Source organism: Aotus nancymaae, unplaced genomic scaffold, assembly GCF_030222135.1.
Source record: "Aotus nancymaae isolate 86718 unplaced genomic scaffold, 86718_ANA_hifiasm-v0.15.2.pri h1tg000089l, whole genome shotgun sequence".
NCBI classification, from domain to species: Eukaryota; Metazoa; Chordata; class Mammalia; order Primates; family Aotidae; genus Aotus; species Aotus nancymaae.
Genome location: NW_026988504.1, coordinates 8,505,329 through 8,522,124, shown reverse-complemented (window position 1 = coordinate 8,522,124; position 16,796 = coordinate 8,505,329).

Here is a 16,796-nt window from a genome sequence, read left to right as displayed (position 1 = left end):
TTTTATGTTTTGTAAAGATGGGGTCTCGCTGTATTGCCCAGGCTGGTCTTGAACTCCCGGCCTCAAGCGATCCTTTCGCCTTGGCCTCCCTGAGTGCTGGGATTACAGCATGAGCCACCATGCCCCGCCATTTCCATGATGGAAAACACAGCAGTTTTCTTGTCAGATTTGATTTAAAGAGTTGTCCAGGCACTCCTGGATCTGAAAGGTGAGGCTGCCATGGAGCCTATAATGTGGGCGGGGCTTAGACGTGCACCTGGTATGGAGGGGAACTCAGAAACAGTTGTTGACTTCACTTGAATTGAGCCCAGTCACGTTCCAGTCCTGACCTGCAGTAACCCTTCTTCTCTGGAAACAGGGTCCTGTTTCCAGAGACAGAATTCTGCCTCTGGAATTCTGGTTTAAAACACAGAGGCGCGTGGCACCAGACAGATTCTAAGACTCAGGAGGTTGTTCGAGGGACCCCTTCTCCTCAATAGGAGTGAACTTTAATTCTCTATAATTCTATGAATTAATAGTTTTTCTTTAATTCGGTCTGAATTTCTATCAATTAGAAGTAAGTCCTCGGCCGGGCATGGTGGCTCACACCTGTAATCCCAGCACTTTCGGAAGCGGAGGTGGGCGGATCACGAGGTCAGGAGATCAAGACCACCCTGGCCAACATGGTGAAACCCCATCTCTACTAAAAACAAAAAAAATTAGCTGGGTGTGGTGGCACACCCCTGTAATCTCAGCTACTCAGGAGTCTGAGGCGGGAGAATCACTTGAATCTGGAAGGTGGAGGTTGCAGTGAGCCAAGATCGCACCACTGCACTCCAGCCTGGCGACAGAACAAGACTCTGTCTCAAAGAAAAAAAAAAAAGTAAGTCCTCTGTAAAATGCAAATGTCTAGGCTATCAATGCCAGCCACTGTAACAACTACAGCCTCCACAATAAAACTGGGTGGAGTGGCGGCGGCGAGGCTAGGGCAGGAGCGTGTTACAGCCACAGCCACACACTGACCCCAGCCCCTTGCCCTGTCAATCTCTAAGGCTTGGTGAGCGAATAAGTTCCCAGGTATAAACCACCTGCCCCTTGGAAAGTGGCAGCCCCTTGGGAGTCCTTCCTATCACTTCCTACCAGTGAGTCTCAGTTGCGACCACCCCTGTTCTCCAAGGAGGTCTCACAGCAGGAGGGAATGGGCTGGCTTTCCATAGTCTTCCAGAAGTCTTACTACCCAACTCCCTTCTAGGAAGCTCTGCATTCCACCAAGTACACTGGGAAGGGTCATCTTTGTCAAACCAGAGACAGGGTCTTGCTCTGTTGCCCAGGCTAGAGTGCAATGGTGCAATTATGGCTCACTGCAGCCTCGAACTCCCAGGCTCCAGCAATTCTCCTGCCTCAGCCTCCTGAGTAGCTAGAACTCCAGGCGTGCACCACCACGCCCGGCTAATTTTTCAATTTTTTATAGAGATAGGGTTTCGTCGTGTTGCCCAGACTGCACTTGAACTCCTGAGCTCAAGCAATCCACCCACTTCAGCCTCCCAAAATGCTAGGATTATAGGCATGAGCTACCATGCCCTACCCAAACTCAAAATTTACAGGAGAATATACAGTGAAAAGTCAGTTCCTTTATTATTTCTGTCCCGAGGTATCCAGAGTTCCTTATGTTTCTCACCTTAGTTAATCATCTTGCACATATATACACATATATATGGCCTATATGTATATGCTCCTCCCCATTCCTGTATATACCTATCCTCCCCATTCCCACTATTCCTGCACAGTAGTATGTCGCAACCATCTTTGAGATTATTTTACCTTCTATAAATGCTGCAGAACATCCCATAACATTCCAGTGTTTGTGCCATGACATACACATGCCATTCTGTACATTTTCATAGAGAGCTGAAGGGTAAAGTTGGAGAAATTCAAAATCTGCACACTTGGGATTTTGATAGCTATTGCCAAGTGTATGGCAAGTTTGAAATAGCAATCTTTGGCTGGGTGCGGTGGCTCACGCCTGTAATCCCAAGCACTTTGGGAGGCCAAGGTGGGTGGATCATTCAAGTTCAAGAGTTTGAGGCCAGCCTGGCAGGAGAATCGCTTGAGCCCTGGAGGCGGCGGTTACAGTGAGCCGGGATCGTGCACCACTGCAGTCCCGCCTCAGTGACAGAGCAAGACTCCATCTCAAAACAAAAACCTTAAACCTTGAAACAATTTCAAACTTAAGGAAAAATTGTGGAAATGGTACAAAGAACTCCCATATGTCATTTTCCCAGATTTACCTTTTTTTTTTAATTTGCCACTTTTTTTGTGACTGTTGCTATCTGTGCATTTTTCCGCAGAACCATCTGAGAACAGTTTGCTGACGCTGTCTCTGAACGAGCCGCGTACACCAAGCTGCCACCCCCGTGTTTTCTGAAAGTAGTTGGTGAAGCGCTCCCGAGGTTGTCCTTGTCTTTTACAGTCCCAGGTTCGCCTTCAAAATACAGCACCTCGCTTGCCACAGAAAGCCAACATGATAGATGTTTGCAGGATTAAATGATGTTAGGTTAATCATCCACAGGTTCACAGTCGGGCTAAGGAAGTGAAAGACATTTTCTAATTGGCCCAAGTCCTTTAGAAAGATGACTCAGGGCTGAATTAGCCACAGTTTAGAAAATGACCTCACGATTTTGTTTCTTTGTTTTTAAAGTTTACTGTTGAGGCAAACCCCAGCCCTGGTTTGTAGATCTGACTCTGCCTGGGAACCAGAACATAGATTTGATAGCCACATATCTCCACCCTGTGGCCATGTGGGGAATCACACATTTCTGGATTCCAAGCCTGTTGAATTTGTTGGTCTATCGATGCCAAAGGAACTTTGTACTTTCTGGGTCAGTGCAACTGAGAAGGGGGAGGGCCTGAAACAGAGGAACAGACAGAAAACTCCTGCATGGCTTTCCAGACTCTCTACCCACCCAGTCCTTGGCTGTTTTGTGCCGAAAGAAAACAGCTCCTTGGCCTGGCACGGTGGCTCGTGACTGTAGTCCCAGCACTTTGGGAGGCTAAGGCAGGCGGATCACCTAAGGTCAGGAGTTTAACACCAGCCTGGACAATGTGGTGACACCCCGTCTTTACTAAAAATACAAAAATTAGCCGGGTGTGGTGGTGGGCGCCTGTAATTCCAGGTACTTCAGCAGCTGAGGCAGGAGAATCGCTTGAATCTGGGAGGTGGAGGTTGCAGTGAGCTGAGATCATGCCATTGTACTCCAGCCTTGGCGACAGAGCAAGACTCCATCTCAAAAAAAAACAAAAGTCACCTCCTCTCTAATCTTGAGTTTCTTTATTTCATGTCCAATTGCCCCTTCCCAATTCCTAGATTTTCCCTCCCCAATTGCAGTGTGTGAAAGGCAAGAGCAGCCACCCCACCTGTGATTGGTGTAATGGGTTTGGGGTCAGATAGGCTTAAATCCCACCTCTGCCTTTGTGACCTACATGATCTGGGGCTGCCATTCAAGGCCATCTGGGTCTCAGTTTCCTCATTTGTTCCAGCAATGGTCCAGTGCCCCTCAGTGCGTTCACCCTCACCAGGCTCTGAAGCAAGCTCTTCTTTATTTCTTTTTTTTCTTTTTTTGAGAGGGAGTCTCACTGTGTCACCCAGGCTGGAGTGCAGTGGCACAGTCTAGGCTCACTACAGCCTCCACCTCTCAGGTTCAAGTGATTCTCCTTCCTCAGCCTTCCAAGTAGCTGGGATTACAGGCGCCTGCCACCACCCCGGGCTAATTTTTGTATTTTAGTAGAGATGGGGTTTTGCCGTGTTGGCCAGGCTAGTCTCAAACCCCTGACCTCAGGTGATCCACCCACCTCGGCCTCCCAAAGTGCTGGGATCACAGACGTAAGCCACTGTGCCCGGCTACTCTTATTTATTTATACGTACAGGGTTGCACTATGTGGTCCCAGTTGGGCTTAACCTCCTAGGCTCAAGCAATCGTCCCGTCTCAGCCTCCTGAGTGGCTGGGACCCCTGATCAGTGTGAACCACCACACCCAGCTGATGCAAGCTCTTAACAAAAGGCCCTGCCACTCTCTCCCTGGGTCCCCCATGCTGTTTCCTCACCTCTGGGCCTATTTTTCTTTTTTTTTCCTAAGACGGAGTCTCACTCTGTTGCCCAGGCTAGAGTGGAGTGCAGTGGTGCGATCTCAGCTCACCACAAGCTCCACCTCCCGGGTTCAAGTGATTCTTCTGCCTTAGCCTCCCGAGTATCTGGGACTACAGGCGCATGCTACCACATCTGGCTAATTTTTGTATTTTTAGTAGAGACGGGGTTTCACCGTGTTAGCCAAGATGGTCTCAATCTCCTGACCTCGTGATCCGCCTGCCCTGGCTTCCCAAAGTGCTGGGATTACAGGCGTGAGCCACCGTGCCCAGCCGACCTTCTTAATAAATTATTAAAGTGTAACTAGCCACTCTTTTCCTAGTAAAATCCAACAGCAGATGTGGCTGATCGCAGATGATGAGGTGACTGAGTGATCTCAGCTGTCTATGCAAGCTGTGGTGGCAAGTGTTCAGTAGTGACATATTAGAACAATCTGTAAGGGTGTGGCCATACCAACCAGATGCGGTGGCTGACCCCTGTAATCCCAGCCCTTTGGGAGGCCGAGGCAGGTGGATCACCTGAGGTCAGGAGTTTGAGACCAGCCTGGGCAACATGGTCAAACCCTGTCTCTACTAAAAATGCAAAAATTACCTAGGCATGGTGGCAGGCACCTGTAATCCCAGCCACTTGGGAGGCTAAGGCAGGAGAATCATTTGAACCTGGGGGGTGGAGGGTGTAGTGAGCTGGGATTACACCACTGCACTCCAGCCTGGGTGACAGAGTGAGACTCCATTTCAAAAAAAAAAGTAAAGTGCGACCCTGGCATCTGTCTGTTAGTTCATGCGTGCAGTGGATGAATCTGGAATGCCAGGGAACAAAAGGGATGATGGATTATGAGGAAGAAGTAAGGAGCTTTGACTGACAGGGGTCCATAATCACCTCACATTCAATTAACTGAATTCAAGATCAAAGTCACCTGAAGAGTATCAATGGGCCAAGCTGCTCTGGCTTCCACAGAAGCAGAACAGAATCGAAAAACTCGGTCACCGAGCATTCCGTGCCGGGGCGGCGAGAGGGTCATGCATGTCCTAAACTTGTTAGATTATCAATACCACAGGCCATCAGCTGACCAAAAGGACATGGGGTCAGGAGAAAGGTCTGCATACGATTCTCTGCAAGTGGCAGAGAAAGAGCTCTGGGAAATGGGACTTTGGGGCCATTTTCACTCACATAACAAAAGAAGTTGAAGCAGCTTCGTCCTCACTGAGGCCATAGCTGGCCTCTCGGAGCCTCCGGAAAACTGCGGGGTGTGTGTGGAGAGGGGGAGCTTCACGAAGAGAGAGCTGAAACTCCATAATCAACACGGTGTCATCTGGAACTTTCTCCTTAGCCTCCCTATTTAACGTTTCCCTTAGAATCAAATGTCTGCCTCTTTTTTTTTTTTTTTTTTTGAGACGGAGTCTTGCTCCATCTCCAGGCTGGAGTGCAGTGGCGCAATCTCGGCTCACTGCAACTTCCTCCTCCCAGGTTCAAGTGATTCCCCTGCCTCAGCCTCCCAAGTAGCTGGGACTACAGGCACACGCCACCACGCCTGGCTAATTTTAGGAGAGACGAGATTTCACCATGTTGGCCAGAATGATCTCGATCCCATGACCTCATGATCCACCCACTTTGCCCTCCAAAGCTGCTGTTACCCAAGGCCGGCAGTGACCACTGCCTGGCAGCAGCCCACGTTCACTCAAGGCCCAAGCACTCTACAGTCAGAAGGTGGCAAATCCAGCCAAGATTGCGTCCTTCCCTTCAGGGTGGCAGGTTCTTCCCCAGCCCCAGGTGGGTCTGGAGATGCCATCCCAGAGCCAAGGCCTGGAGCCAGGAGCGTTAGGAATCTACCTGACACTCTATCCTACTGCAGCTAAGCTGGTACCCGAGCCACGAGACACGGTCCTTCCCAGTCTTCCCTCCCCTTTCCTCAAGCAGGAGTCTCCCCCCGTGGTCACCACCGCCCCAGGCCTGCAGCAAGTGCTGCTCAGGGACTGCCGACGCTCCCTCCAGGCCCATGGGGTCTGCAGTCAGCTTGTGATGATGCTGCCAGTCCTCAGTCTCTCCCTTCAGGGCACTGAGCTTCCTTCGGGTCCAGGGCAGGTCCAGAAATGTCATCCAGGATCCAATACCTGTGATCGGGGACCCCAGGAGCCCACTGGGTGCTCTACCCCACTGTGGCTAAGCTGGTATCTAAGCTTATTTTTGGTTCCTATGAGGGCGTGTTCTTGTGTGGATAGTGGTTCAATTTAGTGTTCCTGTGGTAGGGGAGATGGATAATCATTGGAGGCATTTTTCTTTTTCTTTCTTTCTTTCTTTTTTTTTTTTTTTTTGAGACAGTCTTGCTCTGTCACCCAGGCTGGAGTGCAGTGGCACAATATCTGCTCACTACAATCTCTGCCTCCCAGATTCAAGCAATTTGTGTGCCTCAGTCTCCCAAGTAGCTGGGACTACAGGTGTGTGCCATCACGCCCAGCTCATTTTTCTATTTTTTGTAGAGACGGGGGTTTCACCATGATGTCCAGGCTGGCCTCAAACTCCTGGCCTCAAGTGATTCACCCACCTTAGCCTCCCAAAGTGCTGGGATTACAGGTGCGAGCCACAGTGTCTGGACCACTGGAGGTTTCTATTCGGCCATCTGGCTCCGCGTCCTCCTGATTTTTGATCACTGCTCTTTGATTTACCAACGTGACAGCAAGCTATGAAGATTCACACTGCTAGGATGGGTCACCCAGTCTGGGTCACTTGCATTCCCTCGAGGGCTATGTGCGACCTGTTGCTACCAGCATCTCCCTGCCCACTTATCAAAACATCCACACCCCACCTGGAGGCTCATTTATTAGGATTTGAAGATCTCGCCAGTCTCTGCTCCTCTGGAGAGACCTAGGAGCCTCTGGGGCAGGGGGAGTTGGGCCCAGAATCCTGAATGAGACTCAGGATGAAACTGAGGGGACAAGGAAGGGACATCCCTGGGCCTGAGTGGGACTTTGTGATCTTACTCTTGAAAGGTTTAGGATGCCTCATTTTCTCACCCATTCTAATGCAGCCAGCCACGGAGTGGAGGAGAAAAGACTCGGAGGGAAGAACAGGGATTTAGGTAGCAGTCCAGGACTCTCCCGAAATCCTAGGGAAGGAAGGGGCAGAAGCCTAGAGTCTTATAAACTCATATTTCATCACTCCCTGGGGAGAAACTCCGTCTTTCACTTGGACCTCAGCTTCGGAGGCTCCCATGGTGAGGCTCATCCACAGTAATGTGGGTTGGCATCCAAAACGGTCACTGCGAATGTGCAGCCCCCATGAAGCCCCTGGAGGATGCATGGCCTCTTGTCACTTCCAGCACTGACCCTGTGGCCTGAGCCACATTTCAGCTGAAGTCCCGGGCTGCTGCCGACACCTCCATGGCCCGGCAGTCTTCCACTGGGGTTCAAGTCACACCGCTCAGCCACAGAATCACATGCATTCAGTGTGCAGACTCCATCCTCACAGTCAGAGTTGCTCGGTGCTCCACAATGCTGGGTGGGAAACGTGCTGGAGAACACAAATCTGAGATACAGCCTCTTCCAGCCCTGCTCCGAGGTCCCAGGCCCATGCCTGAAGCACAGCCCGAGCACATATACCCGAGGGAACAGACCTCCAAAATCTACATTGGGAGCTCCTGTGAAACCTGGCAAGGAAGGTGTGTAAAGGGCAGAGCTTCCAGCCTCCCTCTTATCTCAAATGTGGACCCATTACCAGGGCTTTAGTACTGGGACCAACACCTGCCTCCACCCTCTGTCACTGCAAACATCCTTCCTCCTGAGGACAGAGCTTTAGAAAAAGCCACTCTCTGACTACAGATATTTCGAGGCAGCAAGTCTCCCCCGTTTCAAATTCTGTGCTGGCAGAGGCAGCCCAGCCCGGTTGGTGATTAGAATGGCCTGACCTGGGAGTCATGGAAACTGGCTCTGAGTCATGGCAGGTTGGGGCTGAAAGGGGCAGAGGAGGTCATGCACCATCCATTTTGCAGATATAAAAACTGAGGCTTAGGTTGGTAAGGGGGTGTACCCAAAGGATGACTCAAAGGGTACTTCACGGGTAAAGGAACTCAGCTCAAATAAGGTGACTTCAGTCTATTTACAGCCTGGTCCAGAGTGGACTCAAGACTAACCGGGCCCACCACCCTGAGCATCAGGAAGGACAGATGAGAAAGACATTGTGAAAATGGGGTGCTGCCAGCCTTTAAAATGCGGCGAGTGCACAAGTCATGCAATGCTGTTGTCAATCCATGATGTAAGTTCCTCTTCCTTCCCGCAACTGTCTGCTTGCTCTGAGTCTCAAATTCATCCCCCTACAGGAGGTCAGAAAAAGCCCAGAACTTCTTTCTGACCTCCCTCTTGTGGGATTTAATGAGGACATGCACGGGTGACATTGAGGTGGGAGTCAGGGAGAATGTGCCGGGCTTGGATGGATGTACCTGTGCCCCTGGGGAGGATTCTGCCTCCTAAAATGGATCAACCCCTCCAGGGCTTCTGAGGTTGATGAGTTAAACGATGCAAAGGTCGTGGTTAGTAGATCTCCTCTAGGGATACGACTTTGGTGAATTTACCTGGGTCTGGTTCTCATTCCTCCAAATCTAGAAATTGACAACCATCCAGACAAGAAGAGAGACTCAGACTCTACAATAACTCAAGTGATTTATTTTGGGGACACTCCTTTCCAGGAAGATGAATGCCTGTGACCCTCATCTGGTTTTCTGATTTCAGCTACCTGGGAGGTTACCTGAGCAGGCAGGAGGCAGCCCACGGGCATGGAGTTGAACAGGTGCCTCGAACGGCCTGCCCTGCCTCTGTCTTTCTTTGTGTTCCATTACCAAATATTCTGCTCCTGGTATCAGTCTTTGTTTTTATTATGGATTTATTATTTTAAATGTTTTATAGAGAAGGGATCTTGCCAGCACAGGCTGGTCTCAAACTCCTGTGCTCAAGCAATCCTCCCCCCTCAGCCTCCCAAAGTGCTGGGATTATAGGCATGAGCCATCATGCCCAGCTACATTCTTTGTTTAGGAGTAAGGTTTCTCAATCTTGGCATTACTAATATTGTACGTATTAGCATGTCTCAGTCTTGGCATTATTGTATGCATTGGTCCATTGTCACGTTGCTGATAAAGACATACCCCAAACTGGGTAATTTATAAAGAAAAAGAGGTTTAACGGACTCACAGTTCCATGTGGCTGAGGAGACCTCACAGTCATGGTGGAAGGCGAAAGCCATGTTTTACACGGCAGCAAACGAGAGAATGAGAACCAAGTGAAAGAGGTTTTCCCTTATAAAACCATCAGGTCTCATGAGACTTGTTAACTACCACTAGAACAGTACAGGGGAAACTGCCCCCATGATTCAATGATTTCCCACCAGGTCCCTCCCACAACCCATGGGAATTATAGGAGCTACAATTCAAGAAGAAATTTGGGTGAGGACACAGCCAAACCATATCATTGTATTTAATTTTTAAAAAAGATATTCAGACAGATAAAATCCAACCTTTAACACTTGTGATTCAGTGGGTCTTAGAAGATTCACAAAATTGTGTGCCCATCATCACTATCTAATTTCTTTTTTTTTTCCTTTCTTTTCTTCTCTCTCTCTTTTTTTTTTTTTTTTGACAGAGTTTTACTCTTGTCACCCAGGCTGGAGTGCAGCAGTGTGACCTTGGCTCACTGCAACCTCCACCTCTCAGGTTCAAGCAATTCTCCTGCCTCAGCTTACCAAGTAGCTGAGATTACAGGCATGTGTCAACACGCCCAGTTAATTTTTGTTTTAGCAGAGACAGAGTTTCACCATGTTAGCCAGTCTGGTCTCGAACTCCTGACCTCAGGTGATCTGCTCGCCTCTTCCTCCCAAAGTGCTGGGATTACAGGCATGAGCCACTGCACCCAGCCCATCACTATCTAATTTCAGAACATTTTCATTAATCCTAAAAAAACCCCACACCCACTACCAGTCATTCCCCCAGACCCCCTATTTCCTCCCCCATCCCCTGACAACCACTACTTTACTTTCTTTCTCTATGGATTTACCTATTCTGGACACTTTGTATAAATGGAGTCATACAGTATGTGGCCCTCTGTGTCTGAGTGCTTTCATTTAGCATGTTTTCACGGTTCATCCATGTTGTCGCATGGATTGGTACTTCATTGCTTTCTACAGCTGAATAATATCCCGTTGTATGGATGAACCACATTTTGTTCATTCATTCACCAGTTAGTGGACTCCTGGGTTGCTTCTACCTTTTGGCTACTGTGAATAATGCTGCTACACATACTTTTTTTTTTTTGAGACGGACTTTCGCTCGTTATCCAGGCTGAAGTGCAATGGCGCGATCTTGGCTTACTGCAACCTCCGCCTCCTAGGTTCAGGCAATTCTCCTGCCTCAGCCTCCTGACTAGCTGGGATTACAGGCACGCGCCACCATGCCCAGCTAATTTTTTGTATTTTTAGTAGAGACGGGGTTTCATCATGTTGACCAGGATGGTCTCGATCTCTTGACCTCGTGATCCACCCACCTCGGCCTCCCAAAGTGCTGGGATTACAGGCGTGACTTTTTTTTTTTTTGAGATGGAGTTTCACTTTTGTTACCCAGTCTGAAGTGCAGTGGCACGATCATCACTCACCGCCACCTCTGCCTCCTGGGTTCAAGTGATTCTGCTGCCTCAGCCTCCTGAGTAGCTGGGATTGAGGTACTACACCCAGCTAATTTTGTATTTTTAGTAGAGAGGGGGTTTCTCCATGTTAGTCAGGCCGGTCTCAAACTCCTGACCTCAGGTGATCGGCCTGCCTTGACCTCCCAAAGTGCTGGGATCACAGGCGTGAGCTGCTATACACACTTGTGCACATTGCCATGTGGGCATATATTTTCATTTCTCTTGGGTATATACCTAAGGGTAGAATTCTGGCTCTTCTGGTAACTCAGTATTTGACTTTACTGCCATTTATATGGGATAAGTCTTTGTCGTTCTGCACACTGGAAGATGCTTCGCAGAATCCCTAGCCTCTACTTACCAGATGCCAGTAGCCACCCCCATACACACATCAGTTGTGACGACCAACTGTGTCTCTGGATACTGCCAGGTGCGGGGCAACATCGCCACCAGTGGAGAACCACTGGTTTCGAGCGTTTGTTGGCTCATTAGAGAAAAGCCAGGTCATGACACGGCTCCTTCGGGCCTGGAAAACGTTCCATGGGTCTTTTTAAACTTTCTTCCCACCCATCCTCCAATGCTGAATTTTAGTTTGAATGGACTGTCTCTTTCTCTCAGAGCCAGGCCTCACTCTCACACTCCCCACCACCCCCACTTCTCGTCATTTCCTCATTCCCTTAGTTAGTATCTATTGTTAACTGTCTAGTAGGTACCAAGTGCTGTCCTCACACTGGGATGAGGAAGTAAGAAAGATAAGAAGGTTTCTGCTGCCTCCTCCTTCTTCTCCCCTCCTCCCTGTCACCACCAACAGACATCGGTTGGTGCCTGCCATGCAGAGGGCTCATGTGCTCTTCTAGAAATTTACAGCGGAGGTCTGTTCAAAGCCAAGAAATCTACCGCGCTCACGTACCCGTGATGTTAGGAGGACAGGAGGAAGGAAATCAGAGAAGGGACCAGAGAGGGAAGGTCGCAACAGAACCAGGCCCAGAATCCAGATGCCCTGAGCCTGCCAGTTGCCTCTTTGGTGTCCATTATTCAGGCCTGGGTGTGTCTGTCCTAAGGGGATCCAGTCCCAGGTTCTGCCAGGTGCCTTAGGAGCAGCCTTAGCAAATGCTGTGCAGACCCAGGTTGCTTTTCTTTCTTAGGCTTAACGATTGTATTTTGGGCTGGGCGGGGTGTCTCACACCTATAATCCCAGCACTTTGGGAGGCCGAGGTCAGTGGATCACCTGACATCAGGAGTTCGAGAACAGCCTGGCCAACATGGTGAAACCTCATCTCTATTAAAAATACAAAAATTAGCCAGGTGTGGTGGCGCATGCCTGTAATCCCAGCTACTCGGGAGGCTGAGGCATGAGAATCGCTTGAACCTGGGCGGCGGAGGTTGCCGTTAGCAGAGATCGCACCAGTGCACTCCAGACTGGGTGACAGAGCAAGACTCCGTCTCAAAAAAAAAAAAAGTTTAAAGCCACAAAGGACTCAAAAGAGTTGCCCAGGAGAGAAAAGACTAGAAGATGCTAGAGCACCCCTCCTGATTTTATTCTCAGAAGCTCTTGATCTTTCTTGGCGCAGCGTCTGATGCTTTTGACTAGACCCTACCTGCTCATCTAGCTCTGCATCTCCGCCTCCTGCCATCCTGAGAAGCCGCCCCTTTCCCCACGCTCTTTCTTGTCCTTGTGAGGTGTACATACCCCCCTTGTCTAGAAGGCCCCTTCCTCCTTCTCCATGGGAGTCTCCTACTTATCCTTCCATGCCCCGGGTGTTATGTTCTGCCCCCAAAGTCTCTGTTGGTCACCGTGGAATCAGATGGCTATCGCCTCTCAGCAGCCACCTCAGGGCATCTGTCTTGTATGTTACACACTTGTGGCACTTGTCCCTGGAAAGAGGCTGGCTTGTGGGGGGGTGCTCTCTGAGTGCAGGAATGATGTTTTGTCCCCAGAACACACTCAGTGTCCAGCACACAGGGGACATTCAGTCTGCCTGTGCTCAGCTATGCGTCGTCGTTCCTCTGTCATTTCCCTCAAAATATCCCCACTTAGGAGCAGGACAGGCCCTTCCACCCTGACCCTTCCAGTTCCAGGAGGCGGGAAGGGAGTAGGATTGAAGGCAGCCACATGAACCTCCCTCCAGCTCCTGCAAAATCCTGATGCCACGTGGTCAACAGCCCAGCACAATCCAATAGAAATATAATGCCAGCCATGTGTGTAATTTTTTTTTTTTTGAGATGGAATCTCGCTCTGTTGACCAGGCTGGAGTACAGTGGCATGATCTTGGCTCACTGCAACCTCCGCCTCCTGGGTTCAAGTGAGTCTCTTGCCTCAGCCTCCCGAGTAGCTAGGATTACAGGAATGCACCACCACACCCAGCTAATTTTTTGTATTTTTAGTAGAGAGGGAATTTCACCACATTGACCAGGCTGGTCTCGAACTCCTGACCTCATGATTCATCTGCCTTGGCTTCCCAAAGTTCTGGGATTACAGGCGTGAGCCACCATGCCCGGCTCCCAAGTGTATAATTTTAAATTTTCTAGTAGCCACACAAAAAAAGCCTTTAAAAAGGCAAAATTCATATCTATTGTAGATTTGATTTAGCCCAAAGCACTCAAAATAATGTCATTTCAATGATAATGGAGATATTTTAAATTAAATTATTTGTTCATGATATCTTGAAAGCCTCATATGTATTTGACACTTACAGAACATCTTGACACAAGCTGGTCACATGTTCAGGTGCCCAAGAGCCACACGTGGCTTGTGGCCACCACCTCGGTCTGGAGGCTTGTTACGAAGCCCTCCCATCTCCAGCCTGGTTCACCTTTGTAGTTCTCTTTCGTCTGCCTTTTCCCCTCACCCCTCCAGCTAGGTCTTAATTTCAAATATTGGGACAGGTAATGGTGGCGGAAAATGTTTGGAGCCTGGATGGACCAGTGATGGGAATATGACTGTCAGTCCATCTTGATTCCATAATCGGCAGAATGCACATATAAACCACGGAATGTCCCCCTCCCCCAATATGTCCCACCATTGCTCCGGACTCCCGGCCACAGGTCCCTCCTGCCTCTGGCTAGCTGCCTTTCCTCTCCAAGGCCCTTGTTTTCTCTCTTTGTGATCAGGACCATGCCCTAAAATAAGACTTTCCGGTGAAGCTTATGCATGTCTTTCCTGCTTGGTGAGTAGGGTATGATTAGAGCTGGATTTTCCTTCCCGTATTCGCTCTACGGAATCAGTTTAGTGTTCAGCTTATCTTTGGGACATTGATGTCACGTTACGGGTGGTGGAGACACATATGGGCCAGGGAAGCATCTGTTCACCAAGCAAGAGAGAGGCTGTTGGCTCTCTGCTACGCTGGCAACACAGTCTCTACTGGGGTTTCCTAGTGACTGCTGCAGGTGGCTTATCACAGCACACCAAGGGCCACCACAGGGACACATCACCAAAGGAGACCCCAGAAGACACAAAACGTCCCCTTTTTCCTGCATAAACTTGGGAGCCAGATATTGGGTGGCATCGTTCACTGTCTCTGGCTGCTCTGGCCTTGCTGGAACCCCCTCTTTTCTCTGCCTCCTCTTGCTTCATGATAAATGGCCAATCAGTAATGGATGAAGAGCGGTGTCTCTGAAACAAAGGCTTGACGAGGCATCTCTGTCAAAGGGTCACCCTAGATTCTACACGCACATACAGGGGACCTCCTGACTGTGGATCCTGAGCAGTGCCTTGCAGAATTCTGCAGCTTCCTGCTCTCAGGCCTGTGGCCCCATCTCCCTTTGACTGATGCCCCCGAGGATGCCCTGAGGTTAGACGCTCCCTCCCTGGGTGTGACCTTGAGGCCACCCAAGTGGGGAGCCAGCCGTGTCTGAGACTCCACTTACGCCCAGAATACTCAACGGCACCACCTTCCAGGTAAAACGGTGGACTAGAAACTACCTACTTGTGAGTAAGTAAGGGAGGAGAGCCAAGGTAACGCCCGTGAGTATTTGCGGGCCAGTTGTTCCCTGGCAAACGTAGATTAAGGACAGAAATTGGCAGCTGAATAAAGTTTAGTACCTGTATTAGTCAGGGTTCTCTAGAGGGACAGAACTGATAGGATATATATATATATATATATATATACACACACACATATATGAAGGGAAATTTATTAGGAAAATTGACTCACACGGTCACAAGGTAAAGTCCCACAATAGGCCGTCTGCAAGTTGAGGAGCCAGAAAGCAAGTCCAAGTCCCCAAAACTCAAAAGCAGGGAAGCCGACAGAGCGACCTTCAGTCTGTGGCCGAAGGCCCAAGAACCCCTGACGAATCACTGGTGTGAGTCCTAGAGTCCAGAAGCTGAAGAACATGGAGTCCAATGTTCAAGGGCAGGAAGCATCCAGTGCGGGAGAAAGATAGAGGCCAGAAGACTCACCCAGTCTAGGCTTTCCACGTTCTTCTGCCTGCTTTTGTTCTGGCCATGCTGGCAGCTGACCGGACGGTGCTCACCCAGACTGAGGGTGGGTCTGCCTCTCCCAGTCCACTGACTTACACGTTAATCTCCTTTGGCAACACCCTCACAGACACGCTCAGGAACAAGACTTGGCATCCTTCAATCCAATCAAGTTGACATTCAGTATTAATCATCACGGTACCTTTTTTTTTTTTTTTTTTTTTTTGCCAGTGGCATTGTTGCCTGGGTTTGTTCTGAGACAAAAGGATGATGGTGAGGGATGCTGGCTTGCACAGAAGTTCAGCTCTGAGGAGGCTGTGTCCTCCTGGAGCCTTCTGTTTGCAGAAAGAAAGTTGCCGGTGGGGAGGGAGAGAAAGCGTCAAGTTCCTGACACTGCAGCCCGCAGAGACCCCTCCAACCTGTCTCAGGAGCGGGTGCAAGGGCAGGAGCTTATTGTGTTCACAGAGACAGAGGCATAGGGGTCCAGAAAGACCTGAGAGGAGGCTTAGAACCGAGGGGGGTCCAGCAAGACTTCTGCAGCAGGTGTTTTGGTCATCTCCTACCCAACTCCACTCCAGGATGGAGCCACCACCAGGTCTGGGCGACTACCCTTCCACATGTGAATCAGGAGAGGATGGTCCCAGCTGCAAGGTGGTCCCAATCACCTTGTCAGTGATTAAGCTAAGGGTGGTCACTAGAGTCTGAAGCACCCAATGAGACACTGAGGGGATGTGATGGGGGTGGGGGCTCTGGAAACTTCTGGGAGGAGTGGTCTGGCTTTCTTCCTCAGATGCCCTTGTGTCTGGTGTCTGGGTGTGATCTCTGTCTGCTGCCTACTTCCTGGGAGCCAGGAAGAGAACCAGCCTTAGAATGAAGAGAGTGCTGAGGCCGTGACCAGAGAGCAAGAAGGAACTCGCATCAACCAACCCCAAGGACACCGCGAAGGCCAAACAAACCAACCAAAAGCCTCAAACGAGCAGTTGACAGTGAAGCCAGAGACGAGGCAGTGGCTTCCTGGAGCCAAATGACCTTACAGAGAGGCCAGTGTTTAGAGGATGAACTGTAGGGTTCAGGGGAGCAATAGGGTTAGAACACCCCAAGTGGGGCACCATGTCTGAGACTCCACTTACGGTCAGAATACTCAAAGGCGCTACCTCCCAGATAAAATCTTGGACTAGAAGCTACCTACTTGTGAGTAAGGGGAATGATTTTTTAAAAAAAATAGTAATAATTTAAAAACCGGAAATCCATCTGCAAAAGAATGACATTGGAACCTTCCCTCATACCATAGACAAAAATTAACTCAAATGAATCAAATACCTCAATGTAAGATCTAAAACCACAAAACAATTAGAAGAAAACACAAGGCAACCGTTTCACAGCATTGGATTTGCCAGTGATTTCACAGACATGATGCTGAAGGCACAGCCCACAGCAACAAAACAGACACACGGAGCTTCGTGAAAATTTAAAATATGCATTTTTGACTAATATCTTTTTTTTTAGGTATGGGGGTCTTGCTGTGCTGCCCAGGCTGAAATGCAGTGGCTATTTACAGGCATGATCATGGTGCATCGCAGCCTCGAACTCCTGAGTTCAA